Here is a 23,017-nt window from a genome sequence, read left to right as displayed (position 1 = left end):
AATTATTATTGATGTTAGAAAGTGGTAAGTTTGGGGGGGGGGGAAGGGAAAAATAGAGAAGAGTAAGGGGGCATGAGAGTCATGGAGGAAGGCTGTAATTTCAAATAGTGGCCAGCATTGGCCTCCTTGATGAGGGTGACATTTGAGCAGAGAAGTGAAGAGGGTGAGGGCAGGGGCCGTGTGGATATCTGGGGGAGGAGGGGACAACCAGTGCTGATGCCCCAAGTCTTGAGTGTGCCTGGCCTATTTGAGGACCAGCGAGGGGATCCGTGCAGCTGCAGCAGGGTGGATTAAGGAGAGAGTGCAACGGGTATGAGATTTAGGGATATGACTGTGGCAGGATCATGTAGGGGCTTGAAGATTATTGAAGATTCTGGTTTTTACTCTGATCCAGAAGGAGAACCATTGCAGAGTTTTGAGCAGAGAAGTGACATGATCTGACTTGAGAAAAGATCATAGTGGATGGAAACAAAGAGGCCCGATAGATCAGGAGTTGGTAAACTATGGCTTGGGGTCCAAATTCAGCTCATTGCTTTTTTTTGGAAACAAACTTATGTTGGAACACAGCCATGCCCATTTGCGTTATAACAGCAGAGATGACTGGTTGCCCCAATGACTGTATGGCCTACAAAGCAGAAAATATTTGCTACATGGCCCTTTACAAAATCACTTTGCTGATTCCTAAATGAGAACATTGCAGTAATTCAGGAGAAAAGTAACGGTGGCTCAGGCCAGGGGGATAGCACTGAAGGTAGTGAGAAGTGTTTGGATTCTGGATATGTTTGAAATGAAAGCCAACTGGATTTGCTGAATGGTATGTGTGGGAGTGTAATAAAGACAGAAGTCAAAGATGAGTCTAAAATTTTTGATCGGAACCACCGGAAGAACATAGTTGCTATCATTTGAGGTATGGAAAGTGGGTGACAATGCAGTTTTCATGGTGAGAGATCAGGAATCAGAAGAGCTTAAACTCAACATTTCTGAGGTTTTAGATGACACCAAGAGAAGATGTTGAGAAGTGGAGTGAATGTGCAAGTCTGAAGTTCAGGAGACAAGTCTGGGCTGGAGATGGAAAATTAGCATGGAGGTGGTAATCAGCGTTGTGATTCTGGATGGGTTTACTGAAAGAATGAGTGAAAATAGTGAAGAGAACAAAGAGTGAGCCCTAAAGTGTGTAATCATTAAGAACTTAGGAAGAAGAGGGAAAAGGCAGCAAAAGAGACTAAGGAGTGACCAATAAAGTAAACCAAGGGTTGAGTGTTCTGGAAGCCGCGTGAAGAAAATATCAAGGACAGAGGGACTGACTACATCAAACCTTTGTAATAAGTCAAGTAAGAGGAAAACTGCGAACAAACAGCTTTGGTAGAGTAGGTAGGAAAAAAAACCCAGCTTGCAGTGATTATAAGTGACTATGGGAGGAAAGGAATTATAGAGAATGGATATAGACAACTTGTTCAAAGAGTTTTGCCAGGAAGGAATACAAATTTGCAAACAAGGCAGTATCAGGCAAGGGAAGTAAAGGTAAGTGAAGGGTTTTGTTTTTGTTTTTAAGATGGGAGAAATAAATTATGTGTTTGTACATTGATGGGAAGGATTTGGTAGAGAGACGGAGACATTTGTGATTCAGGAAAAGAAATGGGAGGATTTCTAGAGCATTGTCACTGAGTAAAGATGGGATCTCATTTGCAAGTGGGGAGATTGACTTTTGATAGGTGTGTGGTTAAGTCCTCTTCAGCTGCAGGTGGGAGGTAAGGGTTTATGTGTATAGATTCTGGCGGAAAGGTGGTGATGGTTACGGAAATTTATAGAATTTCGGATTCCGACACAGAATCCGAAATTTATAGAATTGGCGTTAACTTTGTCAGTGAAGTGGGAAAGACGACCGTCATCCGAGAATGAAGACTGAGGCGGTGTGCTGTGGGTCTGAGGAGAGATAAGAACGAACAAGGTAGCCATCGCATTTGTGGTAGAGTGAATAGGCCAGAAAAGTAGAATATGATCATCAAGCAACATTTAGGTTCACTGGAGGTTCATGATCAAAAGCGTTGGCCTTCGGCTCATTCTTTGGCAGGAACGAAGGCACAAATTAGGTAAAATTAGCCAGGGTTGTAGTTTTGCCGAGTGAGTACACCTAGGAATTAAGGGTATATACAAAGAGGTTGAGTCTATTGATTAGTCACGGACTTTAAGATGAGTAAGGTGGTGAGAGAGAATTTCACGAAGGTTAGAGATAATGAAAAGATAGATCAATGGGTTGGAGATCCTGGTGAAGTTGGAAATGGGTCACTAGAGGAGATGGAGGGATAGATGGATGTTACGGTCAGAGAATGGAATGAATTAAATTGGTGTTATGGAAGGATTATTGGTAAAGAGAAGGTCTAGGGCTCTGAACATACAGATAAATGGCGGAGGTAGTATGGAGGGTCAGATCGCTGGAAGAGAGGAGTTCTAGGAATGGAGAGTCTACTGAATCATCTACTGTGTACATGGTGATCATCCAGGAATGGAGACGTTAGCAGGACTGGAGACAGTCAAAGTGAACCAGGAAGTAAAACCAGTGGGAAGTGAAGGGGCATAACTGGGGGGTTGGTTGGTGACATCACAATGAGGGATAGTGGGCAGTATGATTTTTTTTTAAAGTTTATTTATTATTGAGAGGCAGAGAGAGACAGAGCGTGAGCAGGGGTGGGGCAGAGAGAGGGAGACACAGAATCCGAAGCAGGCGCCAGGCTCCTAGCTGTCAGCACAGAGTGCGAGCTGGGGCTCGAACTCACAAACTGCGAGATCATGACCTGAGCCGAAGTCGGACACTTAACCAACTGAGCCACCCAGGTGCCCCCAGTATGATTTAATTATAAGAGATTCAATCCTGAGAATGTCTAGGGAAGACAGAGGGGGAAGGGACAATGGTTTGAAAACAGCAATGAGGGGTATGGAGGGTACCTATCTCATATATGATTTAAATTTTATATAAGACTCCAAGGATAAGTGGTTGTTCTTAATGTGGAGAATCTGGGAAAGAATATTCCAGACATAGTGAAATGGTTGGGCATTTGATAGCATGTACCAAGACACAGAATTTAAGAAATGGTGAGTAGATGAATCTGGCCGGGGCATCAGACTGGACCACAGTGGCTGTTTTGCGGAAACCCTGGGGTATGACAGTGATGGAAGAAGACGAAGTTGCTGAAATTTGTGGGTTGGGGCAGATTGTGATAGATCCTCTAGATTAAGTTTTTCCTATTAGCTAAAGGGGCTACTAAAGGTTTTTAGACAGGGCACGAAGTCACCAGGTTTATTTCACAAAGGTGAACTCTGCTACAATGTAGAAAGTGGCTGGGGACAAGGAAGATAACCAGAAAGCTACAGCAGTGGTTAAAACCACAGATCAAAGGGCCTGAACTCAGGCAGTGCCCAAAGGAGCAGGGGAAATTCAGGGGAAGTGAAATCAACAGGGATGGCAATGGTTTGGGTGTGGTTAGGGAGAGAAAGAAAGGAATCAATGAAGTACTTGAAGATTTTCAACCACAGTCACTGGGAGGAGTGACTTTTAAGTGTTAGAGTTTAGGGAATAAATGAGAATAACTAAGATACCTTGGCAGATGACCCACCTTTTAACAGGCAATCACTCAGCAGAGGCTTAATGAGTACCTTATTCTGTAGTTAGATATTTGTTTCTTTTGCGGAACTCAACATTCCTTAAAGTATCTTCAAGCCTGGTGAGGATACTCAGGGACCGATCATATTTTTCCCTCTAAATAGTTTAGCCAGTTTAGACATGGACTCAGAGATCAAAGATGAAATGTTAATGTAATTAACTATAAAGCAAGGCCGGAGCCCAAATAAGACTTCTTCCCGTGCCTGTCTCCCCGCTACCCCACAAGTCTAGATCTTGGGGCTTGACTGCCCCCACCCCACCCCCAGCAGGAGAGACTCAGGTCTGAAAGGTTCATATTTGCCGAGACATATTTGCCGAGATCTGCAATCTCTCCTGACCCAGCGAGGATGGAAGGGCGGCGAGAAAAGCTTGTCCGGCATCTATGCTTTCTTTCCCCAGTGAAACTACAGCGAGAGGGAAGATAAAAGAGAAGCGCTCCTTCCTCCTTTCTCCTTTTGATCTCTCCTGGAAGTGGAAAGAAAATCCGTGCCTCTCTCTGGAAACTGAGGAACAGCGTAACGAGCATTTCCCCTATCGATGACAGGGCCTCTGTTAGACGCAGGCAAAGTAGAAATACAAACTCAGGTAAAGCGGCCTAATCATATGGAGGCCCTAAATAGGAAATACGCCTTCTTGTGTACAATGTGCAGGGCCAGGGCGCCGAGGGAAACAGAAGGTAGGGAAATACGCCGGATTACTGGTCTAGCTGGGCCAAAGGGGCAACATTTAGTACATGGAGGCAAGAGTGCCTTATAAAACTCAAGGGCGAGAGTGCAGCTGGGCCTCAGGGTGGGACCAGGGTCAAGGAAGCCATGGGAACCCAGGAAATAGACCCTCTTCATCTCAAGTCTTGGCTTCTCCCGGAGCACCTGCTTCCCTTTTCTCTTTGCCTGAGGGTGACTTTCTTTGTTCCCTCATCTCCTTAACAGAAAACAAAGATGAGCAGGGCTTCCTGGTTTGCCTGTTCTGGATTCAGCCCCAGAGAGTGCCTCACAGAGTGACTGACTCTTTCCCAGTAGCCCTTGATCTTGTTCTCCGTTCTCATTTCGCAGGAAAGGGTCACCAGCTGGCCTGGCCTAAGTCAGAGCCTCATTTCTTGTCCACTCCCCTGTGCTGGGTGGCTGTGTGTATCAGATCCCGCCCCCACCCCGCCCCGCTGTGGGCTGCATCCGACGCGGTTCAAGGAAGTGAGCTGGGAAGATACTCCAAAATTGTCTTCGGCGTCTGAGTGTTTTCGGTGACTGAGATCAGGAAATATTCAGGAAATTTCCAATCACGTAGCATGTTTATGCCATGCAATAAAATGCAATTAAGCAGTCTCTTGGTAGGAACTCTTTAAAATAGTGTCTTGGGGGGGCGCCTGGGTGGCTCAGTTTGTTAAGCGTCCGACTTCGGCTCAGGTCATGATCTCACTGTTCGAGCCCCGCGTCGGGCTCTGGGCTGACAGTTCGGAGCCTGGAGGCTGCTTCGGATTCTGTGTCTCCCTCGCTCTCTGCCCCTCCCCCGCTTGCACTCTGTCTCTGTCTCTCAAAAATAAATAAACATTTAAAAACATTAAAAAAAAAGTGTTTTGGAAAGGCAGCCAACACCTGCCCTTGGGACCTTAGCAAGAATAAGTAGGCTACAATTTTCCCGTACCCCTGGATTAAACATGCTTACAGAAAGGATCTGGGTTATTGTAAGAACAAAAGGATGTCAAGGAAGAATGTCTGGATCTCACCTGCTCTAGGAATATTTGTCAAGAAGGAAAAAGGAATGCGACAGACAGGCCCTCTGTGTCTGCCGGATGTTCTGCGACAATACTTCTTGTTAAACTGAAATTTAAATTATGAGAGCCAGGGCCGCCAAACGATGAAATAGCCAGAGGCATTTTGAGTCCCATTCATTCATTAGTCCTTTCTGGGTGTGGTTCTCAGTCAAGCCACCATTTCTTGACGTGAAATGTTAGGGTGTCTCTGGAATAATTAGCCCTTTGACCCTTTCCCTGGCTCCAGAGTTAGAAGGAGGAGTACTTTTTTCTGTTTCCTCCTCACTCCCACTTTGGGAATTTCCTTTCAAATGTAGGGTATTAATAGTAGTAAGCACTCAGCGAATGCTAAGTTCTTTACATCAATGATGCGATTTAACTTTTTCAATAGCCCGGTGAGATACATGTTTTACATGTTTTTATGTAGATTTCCTATTTTTAAGTTTGGAAACGGAGTTTAGTTTTTTTTTGAGAGAGAGAGAGTTTGTGTGTGAGTGGGGAGGGGCAGAGAGAGAGGGAGACACAGGATCTGAAGCAGGTTCCAGGCTCTGAGCTATCAGCACAGAGCCCGACAAAGCTATGATATCGTGACCAGAACCCAAGTTGGACACTTAATCGACTGAGCCACCCAGGCGCCCCTGGTTTTAAGAGTTTAAGAGAATAGCCCAAGATCAGTGGCTGGTTAAAGGACCAAACACAATTGGCAACCCAGGCCTGCCTGATAGCTAAGTCTGTGCTCTTGATATAATCTGTAGGGATGATGTCTGGGAACATAAAAGTATTATGTTTATAATAAGTATACATTTATGTCATTATTCCTCTAAAGTAGATAGATCTAGATATTGTGTTCTACATGAGGAAAACTTGTAAGTAAGTTAGCGAGTAGAGTTTCCTAAACTTGATTTAATAATTTTCCCACCTATGCCTGGGTAAGAGTAACGACTTTTTCTTCCCAGCCTCCAGAAAATCCTTGTCCCACTCACATATGATGTCAGAAGATTCTTCAGATTATTTTTGAAAAAGTTGTTTCAATATTTATTTTTGAGGGAGACAGAGCAGGAGTGGGGGAGGGGCAGAGAGAGAGGGAGACACAGAATCCGAAGCAGGCTCCGGGCTCCGAGCTGTCAGCACAGCGCCTGACACGGGGCTTGAACCCACAAACCATGAGATCATGACCCGAAGTTGGACGCTTAACCCACTGAGCCCACCAGGTGCCTGCCCCCCTCCTCCCCCTCCCCTTCAGATTATTATTTTTTTTTTAATTTTTTTTTTCAACGTTTTTTATTTATTTTTGGGACAGAGAGAGACAGAGCATGAACGGGGGAGGGGCAGAGAGAGAGGGAGACACAGAATCGGAAACAGGCTCCAGGCTCTGAGCCATCAGCCCAGAGCCTGATGCGGGGCTCGAACTCACAGACCGCGAGATCGTGACCTGGCTGAAGTCGGACGCTTAACCGACTGCGCCACCCAGGTGCCCCCCTTCAGATTATTTTTTAGAGGCGTGGCCACTCTGGAGAGGACTGGCCTTGGAGCTTGCTCCCAAGATGCTCTTACTGCCATTGATTCCTGGTTTGGAGAAATGGATCTATAGAGAAAAGGATAATCCAGAGGGGCCCCGCCCCACGCCTTCTAGAAGAGGCCGCAGGCAGACATTCACTACATCAGATGACTGTCCAAAAAGAACTGCTAACCCTCCACTGGTCAAACTCTAGACTTGTCCTTGGGCTTTGGCTCTCTCTGCTTGTTTTCATGAGATTTTTCATCTCTTTTTTGTTATTACAGTGTATTATTAGATCAGTGCTCCAAATCTACAGCAAGGAGGCCCTGGGCAAGCTTTTATTGCTTTATCATGATTTACAATCCATTTAACCAACTTCAGCACGTTTTAGAAATGTTTCCAATGTAATTCCTTTATTTTTTGTTTGTTTACATATAGAAAACACACAGGGTAATTACCCACACAAGTAACTTGCATTTCAGATTATTCTGATTTATACAGTGTGTTTCAGTAAACCAAATTTTTGAAGTTTGAAATTTGATAACAGTTATGAGCCCTTTTTCTGTACGTATGCACCCATATGCAAAGAATTTTACACATCGCTTCAAGAGAAGTGCTATAGTAAAAATTATAATAGTGGTTAAACTATCTCCATTTAGATTGAGTCTCTTCTCCAGGCTTAAGATTCATCTCAACAGATTCCTTCATTTTTTTAAATACGTGTGTGTCTGAAGAAGGAGCCCTTGTATACTGGAATCCTTAGAGGTGGAACTGACTTTGGAAGTTTCCAATCCAACATCTCATTCATACTTTTGATGTTAAATAATAATAGCAAGTATTTGATGCTATTTCCTAAGCATTCCTATAAACACTTTAGATGTATTAATTCACTTGGCCCTCATAATGTTCCTAGGTAGTCAGTACCATATTTATTCCCATTTAACAGAACAGTGTATAAGGCATATGAGGCATAAAGGATATAAGTAAGTTACCTGAGGTTACACAGCTAGAGTTGAGCTCTGAGCTCTTCAGTACCATACAATAGTGTAGAATAACTATCAAAGATGATCTAGAAGAGGTTACCTCTGCCCTTACCAACCCCAAAGCCTGTGTGATGTCTGGATTCTTTCTGATGTTCCCATATTCTGCCTTGGATAACCCTTTCCTCCTCTACCCTCAAACGCCACCGTATGACATTCTGGCAATAAATGAGCACAAGCTATAAAATGGTAAATTGTTAAAGAATCAATCCTTTCTAGACCCTGCTCTTTTATTTTCGCTCTGGGAAAGAGTGTCAGCTCTGCTCTCTAGAACCTAAGCGCATCCCCTTTCTCTACCCTGGGAGGCTTCCTCGGTTCGTGCCAAATGTGGGCAGAGATGTCAAGCTGTGAAGGAAGGACTCCTTTGCACACTTTCTGGAGTGATGGGCGATCGCTCGGCAGTGAGAACACAGTAATGGCTTCTTTCAGTCAACGTGCTGTGCCTGGGAGAGGTGAGAAGTTGGAGACAACGGGTCTCAGAGAAACAACATGGGTCAGGCTGTTCATTTCTCATTACAGGGATTGCATTTCAGTGGCTGCTAATCTGAGGACAGGGTCCAGACAGAGATTAATGAGAAACCCTAACCCTCTCTGGAATGTGGGCAGATCCTGGGGCCTCAAGGCCTGGCCACAGAAGAAGCAGTTTTGGGTGCCAGGAGCCCAGATTGTCTAGAGTGGAACATTAGAATCTTGGCAAAGGACAGATGAGCTCTCATCACACAGTCCTTGGTCTGGGGTCTGGTGTGTGATACTCAAGTCAGGTTTAACCCATGGTGATGAGGAAGGATGGTGAGGCCAGGAGACTAGGTGTACAAAGGGGCATATTTAAATTTTCATTTCCGACAGAAATTATGATGGATTGCTTTTAATCTGGAATGTGGTAACCATGATCCCTCTTGCAGAGAAATATATAAAAGATAAGTTTTAATCTTTCGTGTTAACTCCAAATTCTTCCAATGAATAAGAAGGGCTTGGTTCATTTGTCCAATTCTTTACTCATTCGCCGAGCTGACAAGTATCTATTTGGCACCTAATACATGCCAAACACCGTGCCGGGCACTGGGGACACAATGGGGAGGGAAATAGACTTAAATAACTTTCAATTTGGTCAAGGGCAGATGTGAAATGAGCATGTACTCAAATAAACTGTAATCTTCATTGTAATAAAAGCCATGAAGCAAATATACAAGAAAGAGAATAATGGGGGTGGGATGTCTACTCTCTATTTGAGGATCTAGGAAGATTTTTCCTGGTTCATACATCCTGGATTCTTTGGGGTTTCACTCACCGGTGATTTAAGAAATGAGGGCTGTGACAAGATTCTCTCAATGGGGTCCCCATAAAAATCAGGAGATAAAGGTGGATTTCGTAGGGGAAGAAACTTCCATCTTTTCTGTACATCCTCCCACAGCCTATGGAAGTCAGATCTGTGTGGTTCACAGCCTCATTTCCAGCACAATGACTAGCTTGTAATAGGTGTTCAACGAATGTCCATTGAGTAAATGAATAACTGAAACGCTGACATTTCTCTGCTTCTCTCTTTCTGTTTGAGTGGATTAGCACCAAGCTGGAAGTAAGAGGCAGGCCAAACTTTGGGAGTTGGAGTCAGCTCGTAAATCCCACACTGGGCCTTTATGCCCGAGAGAATATATGAACAACTGGTAGACAATACCAGAAAAAGGTCCTGAAGGCAGACGTCAAAGACCAGTAGGAAGGAAAGAGAACCATCATTCGAGGCCTAAAGTTTGCGATGAGGCAGTAGGTCTCTGCCAGTCCAGCCTTTTCTTTCAGCCTTAGTAACACTGGTCCAGGCCTTCTCAGGGGGCTGGGACCCGCTCTCCGCCTGCCATCACTGCCTTTGAAAGTGAGGTGAGACCTGACCAGCTCTGGAGAGACAATGAGTCAGGTTCGGGTGGGTGGAGGGAGGAGGAGTAGAGGGAACACTGAATAAAATACTTTGTCCCTTTTGTGTCCTTTATTAAAGGGGACTTCCCCAATTCTCCTCTTTCTACCCTTCCCTCCTCACTTTCTGAGTTTTTCTCCAAAACGTTATGAGTATCTGATGTTACGTCAGCAACACATCATATATATATATTATATATATATAATATATATTATATATATAAATAATAATAATATTATATAATAATATTTATATATATATAATATATATTATATATATTATATATTATATATTATATATATTATATATATATATATTTATCTCTCTTCTCTGGAATATAGGCTCTGGAAGGCATTGCCTTTACCTTTTTGTTATCATATTCCCAGCCTTCAGTCGAGTGCTATCACATGGTGGATGCTGGGTAAATATATACTGAATGAGTAATACAACCATCAGGGTGGTTAAAAACATCCAAAACAAAAGAAAACAAAAGAAAAAACAGAAACCTTACCTGTGACCACAAAGATATTAGCATCGAGATTGAACCCATTTCCCGTTTGTTTACTTGTATTTTATTTCCCAGTTATCAAGCCTCCTGGTAGATTCCTTTATTCTCACGGTTCTACAGCTCCCCCAGCCTCTCTGTGTTTTCCACATACACTCCCAACCCCTGAAAGTCTTCCCTATTTTTACAATGCCAGGAAGGACTGACATAACAATTACATCTGGTGACCCACTTACAATGGGCCACACTTAAAGCCATCCTCTTTAAAGGGGACTGTTTTAAATGGACCACCCTGTAGGCTACGTTAGGTTGTGCCTTTGTGCCAATAAGCTCAGAAGTGTTTCATAAATAAAAAGATGATGTTAGGGAAAAGAGTTCTCTCTTTCTTTTTGTCTTCTAATTCACACGGAAAATTTTAGTGTAGAAATCTTCTGCTCAGCTGTGCAATGACAAAGCAATTCAGCCCAGAGAGATGATGCTTTGGGTTTGGAATCGATTATGATAGGCCGATACTGGAGAGCAGGCTTCCATTTGGGGGGAAACTGAAGAAGACTACATTCTACAGGAAAGATCCTTCTAGATAACGGATCCTCTAAGCTTCACTTCCTGCTTCCTAAAGGGCTTCTGTTGGGTCCCCGAAAGGAGCCTCAAGGTCAAGAGGGAAAAGGGAAGGCAAGCTAATTTATAGCTGCTCCAAGAATGCAGTTGCTGGATATATCCTGACAGGGGGTTCTGTTGTGCTTTGAAGAATTACGGGAAAATTCAAGCTCAGAATGAGCTTCTGTAATATGAAAATTAAAACTCCACCCCAAGCCTTCACCCGCATCTGAAGCCAAGTCCATTTAGATGTGCAGGAGGGATCTGTTTACTTTGTATGGAAAATCACTTTCTTTTTATTAGCAAGCTCCAGGGTTTCCTGATGATCTGAAGGGCTGTTGCCTCTCAGAGGGCAGTCATGGGGCATTCTTGGCACCCGCAGGGGCCAGAAGGACTGGAAACCTTATTTTGCAACATTTTCTGCCTGCGTTTTAAAGTCAAGGAAGACAAATGGTTCTGATAAGTTCAGCGATACCTTTGGATTTGAATTGACTTTTTGTCCTGAGCTGACCTGGAGAGGTGGAGAACCAAACCAAATGGAAACAAACAAAAAATAAAAACGAACCCCAAACCAACATAACATGAGCAACTTTTGTCTTTCTCTGCAAGCCCATCGGTTCCAGGAGGAACAGCTCTCTTATTCCTACTGTCATCAAGAAACCAAACACAAGACTTGGGGTGGGCGTAGGGGAGGGTGAGGGGGTAGGGGATGGTCTTTAGACACATTTTCAGTTCAATCTTTTCCTTGCTGTTACCCTGCCCGCTCTTGTCTTCCTGATATTGTTCAGTTGTTCACCTCTAACCAGCTGGTCATCCAGATTTCTCCTCATCTCCCCACATCCTATCAAGAGACCTTCCTTAGCAGGTGTGCCTTAAACATTCCAGTTCACAGCGATCTCCCCGCCGCTCGACTGTGAAGATTTTCCAGGGTCCCAAATACTCTACCGCTAGAATTGGGTGTTTTTTTTTTTCCTTCTATCCCTTTACCCTACCATTAAGTCAAATGAATTCTTCCTTGCAACCTTCTGACTCTCCTAAGCTGAAAGATCACCTCTGGATTCCCTACCCAGGAGCCCAGATCCTTCAGTTTCAGTAGCCCGTAGGCTCCCTGGCTCAACCAAGGAACAACTCCCCCAGTGGCTCCTCTGCCAGCCCCCTCTGCCTTTTCATGCCATCTAACCCACGTGTCCTTATTCTCTTTCCTTTACCATCCATTCTCTGACACCAGATCCGTTCTTCGTTCATGTTTCCCGGCCCCGAGCCCTCCCGGTGCCAACGTGGTCCACTTGTTGAGTGATCCCGTCAGTCAACTCTGGCTCATTACAAACTGTGTAGGCCCTAACCTCACGCTTCCATATGGCCTCACGATATATTATTGTAATTATATTCTCTGCAGTGGGCAAAATGAAACACATGCTGTGGCAGTGGCTGTGTTTTAAGCTGATTGCCGAGGCAGACTAATAAAAAGTGAGCGAGGTCTCCTGTAGGACTGTTTCCACCTATTGGCTGCTTCCGGGAGTAGGATTTCCTGACAGTTACTACTTCGCAGTCAGATAACATCAAATGCCTGCTTCTGGACCTTGCTCTTAGGTCTTTAGACTGCATAGGTGATTTTAAGTGGGGACTGTAAGAAAACTTCAGCAGTGTGTACCAGGAAGTTGGAGGGAAATTGAGGATAAGGGCAGGGGGATAAGTGGAGATGGTTTCACGTAATAATTAGAGCTATCATTTATTGAGGAACTACGTTGGGCCAAGTACTAACTAGTTATTTTGTATATGTTCTCTTAATTAAACATCGCTGGAGACTTTCAATTCAGAGCTATTACTAGATCCTACCTTCCAGAGTTTATTTCCTAGTCTGTTGTTCCTCTGCATGTGATCTAGGAGCTGACAAACCTGGCTTCACGTCTTTCCTTTTTTTTTACGTGGGTGCAAATCTTTTTAAGTTTTTTTTCAAGTTTATTTATATCAGAGAGAGACGGAGAGAAAGAGAGAGGGAGAGAATGAGTGGGGGAAGGGCAGACAGAGAGGGAGACACAGAATCGGAAGCAGGCTCCGGGCTCCCAGCTGTCAGCACAGCGCCCGACGCGGGGCTTGAACCCACAGACCGTGAGATCACGACCTGAGCCACGGTGGAGGCTTAACCGACTGAGCCACCCAGGCGCGCCCCTGTGTGGGCACAAATCTTAATGCTTTAAAATAAGAGGATCAAGTAAAATGTAGGAATGATAATACCTGGTTAATGGGATTGATGTGACAAGTTGCAGGAGTGCTGATAACACTGACTCCATCTTTGGCCCTCCATCGTTTCCATGTCAGATCAATGGCCTCTTTGGGAGCTACGTGTTCTGGGCCCCTTGGAGATTAACATATATGCCTTACAAATGCCTGCCAAAGCTTGGGGGGCCTCCCAAAGCTCGCTTTGGCCTCCCACGAATCTTTTAGAGATAACTTAGTCTTTCCCCTTTCTGTCGTACAGGTAGTACAAGACCTAGCTGTCAACTAGGCACATGCGAGCCTTTTGATCTCACCACGGCGCCCCTCTGCGTGTCCCTTTGCTCTATAAAATCTGCGGACTGATGTCCGGACTTGGGGACAGTAACTGTGCAGCTGCCATGGACCCCTGCCCCACCACCAGTAAGCTACCCCGGCTACAACTCTGTAAACCGTATGGAGTCACCTGCTTCGTTTCCCACTCTCAAGATGCCTTCTCAGTTTGGGGGCTACTTCACTGTCCCTCCTTCACCTTCTGAGGCAAGTAGAGTAGATGTTAGGTTTCGGGTGGGATGATAGTGGCTATCCTACAGCAGGTGCTCAAGACACGAGAGCAGCGGTTCCAATTTTACCTAAGTAACGTGTATAGCACAAAAACCCACCCGTTACAAAATAGGCAAAGGAGAGGAGTAGGCGTTTCTCCAAAGAAGATATAGGAAAGGCCAACAGGTACAGGAATAGCTGCTCAACATCACTGGGCGTTAGGGAAATGCAAATTGAAACCACCGTGAGACATCACCTCATGCCCGTTCGTTACCAGTCCTCAAAAAAGCAAAGATAACAAACGCCGGCATGGACGTGGAGAAAAGGGAACCCCTGTGCACTGTTGGTGGGAATGTAAATTGGTTCCTGCACTGCTGTTGAGACTGCAAATTGGTGCAGCCCCTATGGAAGACAGTGTGGAGAATCCTCAAAAAATAATTAAAAACAGAACTACTCTACGACCCAGCCACTCCACTTCTGGGAATATATCCAAAGGAAATAAAAACACTGACTTGGAAACCCCTTGTCCATCGCATTATTCACAATAGCCAAGACAGGGAAATAATCTGTGTCCATCGATGAATAAATGGGTAAAGTAAAGGAGTTGTACTGTGTGTATATATATATATATATATACACACATATATATACACCCATGTATATATATATATACACACGTATATATATATATATATATACACCTATGTATATATATACATACACACACGTGTGTATATATATTGTGTATAACACTGCTCTGCAATATGTAGGAAAGTTTAGACGGGATCCTAAGAGTTTTCACCACAAGGAGAATTTTTTTCCTTCTTTTCTTCTTTCTTTTCTTTTTATTGTGTCTATATGAGAAGACAGATGTCACCTGGGCCTCCTGTGGTAATCATTTCACAGTATCCATAAACCGAACCATCATGCCTTGCTCTTTAAGCTTTGCAGTGACGTACGTCAATTGTTCCTCGATGAAGCTGGAAAACATAATAAAGTTCTTTATTTAAGGTTTTGCGAATGCAAAGTTATCACCTGGATTCATAAAGGTTCCGAGCCCTTTAAAGCAACGGAGCCGCGGGTGCTCACAGAGCTAGTGGGGAAAAATGGAAGGAAAAGTCGGTAACACACAGACGCACAGCCACGCGGACACACACACACCCAATCAGGCCCACGGATGGGGCCTTTAACAGTAAACCTAGGTTCACTTACAGAACTCCCATAACAAATGAGCATATGGTGAGCATTTGAGAGAGAGAACGCATCCTTCCTCGAAGGGAATTTAGGAAGAAAAGGGAAAGAATGTCTTAAAAAGGAGAAGAAATGAGAAAATTAGGGAAGCTCTCTGTGGTTTACCCTTTGTTAAAAATTGCAACATAGGAGCTGATGTCTGCGTTTGGACCTCCGAACTAAGATGCCCTCCTCCGCACGACAACTGGAGAACAACGGGTCTGCGTGCCCTTTAATCCATGACCCCTGGAGATCAAGTTACGCCTTTGAAAGCACTTTTCTTTCTCCGGGCAACTAAATGAATTGAAATTGATGTCCTTAATTGTTTTCTAAATTGCAATTTTTCTCCCCCAGATGTTTTTTATCAGTGTTGAGCCCAATGGGCTCTGTCAGTCACACGGGGAGATGAAGTCATGTGGTAATAAAAGACAAGGGGCTGGGGGAGGAAGGGACATGCCATGCAGTATATTGTCTAATTGAAAAATGCGCCACGTCAATGCCGAGCTTGAAATCTCGGCCTCCCTGAGGGCTACTCTCAACACACAATGCACACATCTTCTGCACTGGAAAGATTAGGCTTCTCCCCTTTCTCCGTTATTAATTCAGGCCAATGCCAGAGTTTCCTTCCTTTGCCTTTCTCGGGTGACGTCACCCTACTGGAACTGTGGTCGGAGGTAACAAGTTCTCGAGTGAAAACTTCAGCGTGGGAGGGAAGGCGTCAGGGCCAGAGGGTGGGGGTTAGGCTGACGGCCTTGAGGGACAGCACTGGACCAAGCTCGAACCTTGTAGCGGGGAGAAGAGAGCCGGGGCTTCTAGCCGTGGATGGTGGGAGAAATCGTTGCTGACGATAACACAACCTGAAACGGAGAGGGATCTCGTGGGAATGCAGCACTAGGGAAAGTCACAGAGGCTCGGGCTCAGAAAGCAGACCACTGAAAGCCGGAAGCACAGACAAAATGGGAAGGGTGCACGTGCTTCTCATCGCAGGGAGGACAGGGCTGTAGACACGGGGCCCATGGCAGCCCTTGAGGGAGACTGGAAGGCAAGGAGAGAGCTGATACAGACAAACCTAAGGAAGTGATGGGGAGACCCCTCCCCCAATTCTCCATTATGGAAAACAGAGAAGCACGGGCCGATCTACAGAAGTGTGGGTCTAGAAGGTCCTTAGAGATTTTTTCTAGTCTTTTACCTATCCTCATTCTGTGTTCCACTTGACCCCAGTGGCATGAAATCAGTCCAGTGTTTGTGGACTCTCTGTAAGAAATAACTTGTAACCAATGGGGCTTTTACCAGCCCTCACCGTCAGGAAGACCCCCCCCCCCCCCATCAGAAAAAAAAAAAGCCTCTTTTCTCTTGTCCTGTCATCACCGAAGAAGGAGGACACCTGGTCATTACAGAAGAAGCCCAATGAATCGCTCATTTAATTTTTTGCTGGTTTAATTGAGCCGTACCTCGCATTTGCTGGAAACAGACTCCAGGGACTTCTCCAAGTTCTTTGATTGCACTGGAATCTTGATGAATCAACCTCTTCTTTGAAATACGAGGACTATTGCCCAAGGTTTGTAATCCTTTGTAATTTTCTTTGTAGTGATGTTTGGAGTAACTAGATTCGAACTGCATGAGAGTCAGTCACACATAAATACCAAAGCTCTAGGGGGAAAAGTTGCACTGTAGGAAGGTGTAGATGGTCAGGGCTTTGTCTGGGTTCTAACATTTAACCTTAGCCTTAACCTGTTTCTCAGAGTTCTTCTCTGGGCTCAAACCATCGCCATCATCAGCACCCTACCTCTCATCTTCTTGTCCTTCTTCCTTGTCTTTTCCTCCTATTCTCCTCTTTTCCTTTCTTTCTGACTTCAACTTCCTTTTTCCCTTTTTCTTTTTCTTGCCTCTTTCCTCTCTTCCTCTTTTTTCCCTTTCTTCGGTTCCTCTTCCTTCCTCTTCCCTTCTTTTTCTTCTTCTCTTGATATCTTCCTTTTCCTCTTCATTTTCTTTTATGTTTCCCCCTTCACTTTCTTCTTCCCCATCCCTGATCCCTCCTTTTCTTTTTTTCTCCACATTTTGTTTTGACTTTTCAGTCTGTGCCAAGACTTAGGGAAGTGTTTTTCTTATGCCATCTTGTTTCACCTTGGTTTCAGCCCTAGATATTTGTTAAAAAAGTTTTTTTGAAACAGAGCACAAGCAGGGGAGAGGGGCATTGGCATAGAGAAAGAGAGAGGGAGAGAGAGAGAGAGAGAGCAGGCTTCATGTTCAGTTCAGAGCCTGACAAGGGGCTAGATCCCATGACTGTGAGATCATGACCTGAGCCCAAATCAAAAGTTGGACACTCAACCAACTGAGCCACCCATGTGCCCCCTCAATATTTTTAGGATGTTTAGTATCAGAAAAAATAAGTAATTTATCCATTCACATGGCTGGGTCTCTGATTCCAAATCCATGCTTTTAATAAAAGCCTCTCTAGGAAGACAATAATAAATATAAGGGGCAGAAAGAGTCAAATAAAATTATAATTATTTAAATGCGGAGCCTGAGAGAAGGAAATGATTTTGTACTTGTGAAAATTTGGAATTAATTGGGGTGAGATAACTATAACATCATGTTATAAGCAATCATTTTTAATGGAAAAATCTATAAAGAAAAATAATAGAGGCAAGACAATAATTTGAAATATAGAAAGATCTTTGTGAGAATAAATACTTATTTATTAGATCTCCCTGAAGATCGTCAAGGAGGAACGAATGTGCCGTTGCAAAGGACTCAACATTCCTCGTGAAATGCATATTGGTATTAGTTAGGATCAGCTATCAAGTAACAGAGGACCAAATTACAGTTGCTTTACATTTTACTAAAAGAAGTCTGGAGGGGCGCCTAGGTGGCTCAGTCGGTTAGGCGTCCAGCTGCGACTCAGGTCAGGATCTCACAGTTCGTGGTTTGGAGCCCTGCGTTGGGCTCTGAGCTGACAGCTCAGAGCCTGGAGCCTGCTTGGATTCTATGTCTCCCGCTCTCTGCCCCTCCTGCACTTGTGCTCTCTCTCATTCTCTCTCTCTCTCTCTCAAAAATAAGTAAACATTAAAATAATTAAAAAAGTTAAAAAGAAGTCTGGAGATCACAGTGGTTCATTTCATTCTCTTTTTTTACTCTACCATCGTCAGCATATTGGCTTTTGTCCTTACACTTGTACCTCATTATGCTGAAATAGCTGCTGCAGCACCATATTTTCACCTCGTTACATTTAGGGATGGAGGAAAACAACTTTTTCTGTGTGGGATGGTTTTTTCTTTTTTTAAAGCAATAACATAGTTACAAGCTTGTCCCAGCCGGCTCCCCCAGCAGACTCTCTCTTCTGTTTTATTAGCCAGATCTGGGTCATATGCCAACCTCTGACTGCTGGCTAAGGGAATGTAATGGCAGGTGGGGCCGGAGAAGGGGCTAAACTTCCCCAAAAGTAGGAAGCCTGGGCTTGCTACCGAAATACATTTGGAGGTTTATTAGTAAGTAAGAGGGGCAGATGGCTGTTGGGTAGATGATGAACAGCGTCTGCTACACCAGTTTATTCATTTCACAGGGGAAAATGCCTTCCTCGGTTTCCCTCAACTGAAGGCAGACACATCTGGGATATTTTGCTTTCAGGCAAAAAAGATGGTGAGGAAACCAGAATCCCATGAAATATTATCATTAGTTTGACTGCTCCTTTCAAACTTTTCGATATTCTGTTAGCATTCTAATCTAAATACTAGAACTTTGAGCAGGAAAGTGGAGGAGAATGGTTCAAAAATAAAGAGCAAGACAAGCTTTGTGTTTTTGAGAGGGAATGGACAAGGGAGGGGTAGGTATGTAAGTAAGTAAACACGTGTCGCTTAAGATGGATGAGGCTTTCCATGTGGCGCATGAAGAAACAGGGCGAACTCTAGTCATGACGAAGGGATGAAGTGGTCGGGGGCTCTGGAAAGGCCTGAAAGATTCAGAAATAGCATTCTTACTTTTTTGGGTGAGCCTGGCCCAGTGTGTCAAGGTCCGCAAGGACACTCTAATATCCTAGAGAGCTAATAATAAGAATGATGATAACAATAATATAGGGGCACCTGGGTGGCTCGGTCGGTTAAGCATCAGACTTTGGCTCAGGTCACGATCTTGTGGCTCGTGGGTTCGAGCCCCGCGTTGGGCCCTGTGCCGACAGCTTGGAGCCTGGAGCCTGCTTCCGATTCTGTGTCTCCCTCTCTCTCTGCCCCTCCCCCACCCATGCTCGCTCGCTCGCTCTCTCTCTCTCTCTCAGAAATAAATAAACATTAAAAAAAATTTTTTGATATATAGTTCCTATGGTCAGGCATCTTTCTTAGCACTGTACCTATGTTAAGTCCTTTAGCTGTCACCTGCATTAGAGCAATGATTTATAAGTGGCAGAATGTTGTATGTGTCCCATGGCTCCTTAACTGCAGTATCACAGGCTTTTTGACATTTAAGGCAGCTGCATGGAGAGCTAGATCCAATGGACGTTTGCCCATTGGCTCATTTCTTCTCTAACTCTCATTTCTTCTTCTTCTTCTTTTTTTTCAGTGTTTTTTTAAGTTTATTTATTTATTTTGAGAGAGAGAGGGAGAGTGCATGTGCACGTGCGTGAGCCTGGGTGGGGGTGGGCAGAGAGAGAGAGAGAGAGAGAGAGAGAGAATCCCAAGCAGTCTCCGAGCTGTCAGCACAGAGCCTGATATGGGGCTCGAACCCACAAACCATGAGATCATGACCTGAGCTGAAACCAAGAGTCAGAAGCTTAACAGACTGAACCACCCAGGTGCCCCTCTGTCTCTCATCTCTTGACATTCTTTTCCAGTTTATAGTTTACCAAGGCCACTGTGATCTCTGGTTAGTGTGGCACAATGCAGCCTCCTTGGGAGGAAGGTGCAGTTCCTTGGGAATGTCTGTGCTTTTGATTGGTATAGATTCTTCAACTATTTTCCTGTAACTTATTCAATGGCTAATGAACTTGGGTCACTTTCAGAACCGCAGCCAAATATCTTAAAGCTGGCAGCCATAAGTTTGCCTTTTTCCTCCCCTGGAATCCATAATTTCATTACATTATTACCAGCTAGAGCATTCACCAGTCTAGCTCAAACATTTTTGGATGTCTTGTCACAAACTGTTCATTGTCAGATTTTTCTAAAGAACCAGCAGCCCTTTTGTGAGGGGCAGGGCCCAGTCCTCCATGAAGAGCAGGTTCAAAGCCACTGCTGGTCCATCTGGCTGCTGCCATCTTGTCAAGGCCAAGGCTAGAATTTAAACCAGGCATTCTAGCTCCAGAGTTCATGTTCTTAACCCTTAGCCTCTGTTATCCCTTTAGAATCTGTGTTTCTCACCACGATATTAGAGTACAGAAGTTGTGGCAAGGTTATAAATTCAAGAGCACAACTAATGGGAAAGACCAATCAAGACTGTGTTATAGGGGTGAGGAGAATAGGTCGCACAGGGCAAGGATAAATTGGAATATTTGGGGAAAGAAATGAGGAATAGTTCTATTTGGAAAGGGAACAACGTGGGGGGAGGAGAAATTTGTAGAGAATGAATTAGATGCGTTTTAGGTTGGCTGGTAACTGAGCTCTTTATTTTTTTAAAATTTTTGAATTAAAATTTCTTTTTAATGTTTATTTATTTTTGAGAGAGAGGGAAAGATAGATCGTGAGCCGGGGAGGGGCAGACAGAGAGGGAGACAGAGAATCCAAAGCGGGTTCCAGGCTCTGAGCTGTCAGCTCAGAGCCCCACGCGGGGCTCGAACTCATGAACCGCAAGATCGAGACCTGAGCTGAAGTCCGACGCCTGACCGACTGAACCACCCAGGTGTTGCCTTAACCGAGTTCTTTTAAGTTTCCCATCTGAGGTTAGAGCAGAGGGGACCGCTGGGGGCTGCCGTCCGAAGGGTTCTTTTACTCCTTTCTCACCGTCCCTCGACCTCTCTGCCTCCTGGGGACCGTGACAGCGGTACCAGGCTGCTGTACCAGAGTTCCTCGTCCTGACATGGAGAAAGTACTTTCCAATATCCCAGACCAGCCGCAGTGGATGGAGATTGGGAAGAGGGGCCTTCATCTAGGGAGCAAGTCTTGCCTACCCAGGGATGGAGGCCTCAGTGGCCACTTGCGATTATCAGATGATTGACGTGGCCGGCAGTGGGCCAGCCATCCAAAGTCTTGAGGCCTTACTTCACAATGTAGTAGTTTCTTCTGTCACGTGGAAGGGCGGAATGGACTTCCAGAACCTTGTTTTCCTGGTCTGGTGGTGGACACCATCTTTTTTTTTTTTTTTAGTTTTACTTATTTATTTTTGAGAGAGCGAGGTAAAGAGAGAGAGTGAGCACAAGTGGGGGAGGAGCAGAGAGACAGAGAGGGAGAGGGAGAATCCCAGGCAGGCTCCACGCTGTCAGCACGGAGCCCGATGCGGGGCTCGAACTCCCAAACCGTGAGATCGTGACCCAAGCCAAAACCAAGAGTCCAACGCTTAACCAACTGAGCCACTCAGGTGCCCCAGTGGACAGAATCTTTGGGACAGCAATTTCATGATCTCTAGTTAGCAAAGAAGCACGTCAGAAGATACTTTCCTGCATGTATTCGTCTGAAGGTCAGATGGAGGCGTGGACCCCCGTGACAGGCTTGCCGTGTGTCCCAGCCACCAGCTTCCAGCAGCTTGACAACTGTATTTTCAAGGAGTGAGGAACCTTGAAGATGCCCAAGAGGGCATCTTAAGGTACTGCATCTCATGCAAATATTTCTCTTTAAATGTTTTTTAATGCTTATTTATTTTTGAGAGAGAGAGAGAGACAGAGACGGAGACAGAGTGTGAGTGGGGGAGGGGCAGAGAGAGAGAGAGAGAGAGAGAGACACAGAATGCAGAGCAGCTCCAGGCTCTGAGATGTCAGCACCGAGTCCGATGCGGGGCTTGAACTCACGAACCAGAAGATCGTGACCTGAGCCGAAGTCGGCCGCTTAATCAAGTGAGCCACCCAAGGGCCTCTCAAATCTTTCTCTTCGCAGATAAGAAAACTGAAGCCCAGAGAGATGAGAAGATTTACCAAGCTACGCCCGAGACCTAGGATCCAAGGCTCTTTGCCATACACACTCCTGCCTTGGATGAATGACATTCTGGAAATGCAACGGATAACTATTACTGTGGCAAGTAGTATAGAGAAGGGACATTAGAAACTGTGACAAGGGCAAGCCAGTTTGACTCGGCACGTTGCTTGAACCTGAGGCTTCCTGGATGCTAAATTGCAGGAGATTACATGCATGGAGTGAGCCCTGTTTTGGGGGATTAATCTCCTCGCCCACAAGAAAGTGAAGAACTCCGCCGTGCACATTTAAGTACTACTATTCAGGGAACTTGGAGAGGTCATTTACCAAATAGCTCCTTTACCCTTCCCACCAAGAATTCACTACTTTAATTGAGGGGAGTGGTTTTTTTGGAGAATTGGCCGGCCCGACATAAAGTGGCATTGTAAATTTCAATCCTTTGCTTGCCGTTCTCTGGGGTTTTACTCTTTTTTTTTTTTTTTTTTTTTTTAAATAAAAACTTGTTCTGTAAAGGTAATATGAGTTCCTGGTTAAAAAGTTTTTGTGAAATCCAAAAGAATATGTAAGCGAGAAGAGAATCTCCACCTGAATTTTGACTCTGAGGCTTCTAGATCTCTTTTCTAAAGACAAAACCCCCCAGAAGCTTCTTCGGGTTTCCTGTAAGTGTATATTAATAGAAAATGGACTCTTTGTATACGCACGTTGGCATACCTATCTCACTGTATTGTACCTCTGCTTGTCTCGCTTCATGTTTTTCAAAGATTATTACCGATCAGCATGTAGAGATTTATCTCATTCCCATCAATTGCTTTAAAAGGTCGATGAATTCTAGGCCACCCTATTACGGTTCCTGTCTTTCTAGAGCCTGCCACGTGGCCAAACCCTAAGCGGTGAGTTTAACCTAGCAGATCTCATGGACTGGTCCCAGAGGGCCTGATGCTTCTAGGCCCCAGAATCCAGGAGCCCCCTCTCCACCACGTAAACACCCGGGGCGACTGTCCCGTAATGGGATCATCTGTCCTGCTCTGATTCTCAG

At 44.7% G+C, this 23,017-nt stretch overlaps 1 long non-coding RNA gene across 1 annotated transcript; it reads left to right on the top strand.

The window, feature by feature from the left end:
* The first annotated feature begins 15,688 nt into the window (after window positions 1-15,688).
* On the top strand, window positions 15,689-22,416 carry LOC109250544 (uncharacterized). The gene is made up of 2 exons (XR_002073077.2): window positions 15,689-16,493; window positions 21,946-22,416. It is a non-coding gene; the product is annotated as an uncharacterized LOC109250544 (long non-coding RNA).
* Window positions 22,417-23,017: the final 601 nt, after the last annotated feature.

Source organism: Panthera pardus, unplaced genomic scaffold (genome assembly GCF_024362965.1).
Source record: "Panthera pardus isolate Hobbes unplaced genomic scaffold, ASM2436296v1 HiC_scaffold_21, whole genome shotgun sequence".
Lineage (NCBI taxonomy): Eukaryota > Metazoa > Chordata > Mammalia > Carnivora > Felidae > Panthera > Panthera pardus.
Note: the sequence above shows the minus strand (reverse complement) of the source record. Positions and strands in the feature narration are given on the sequence as shown.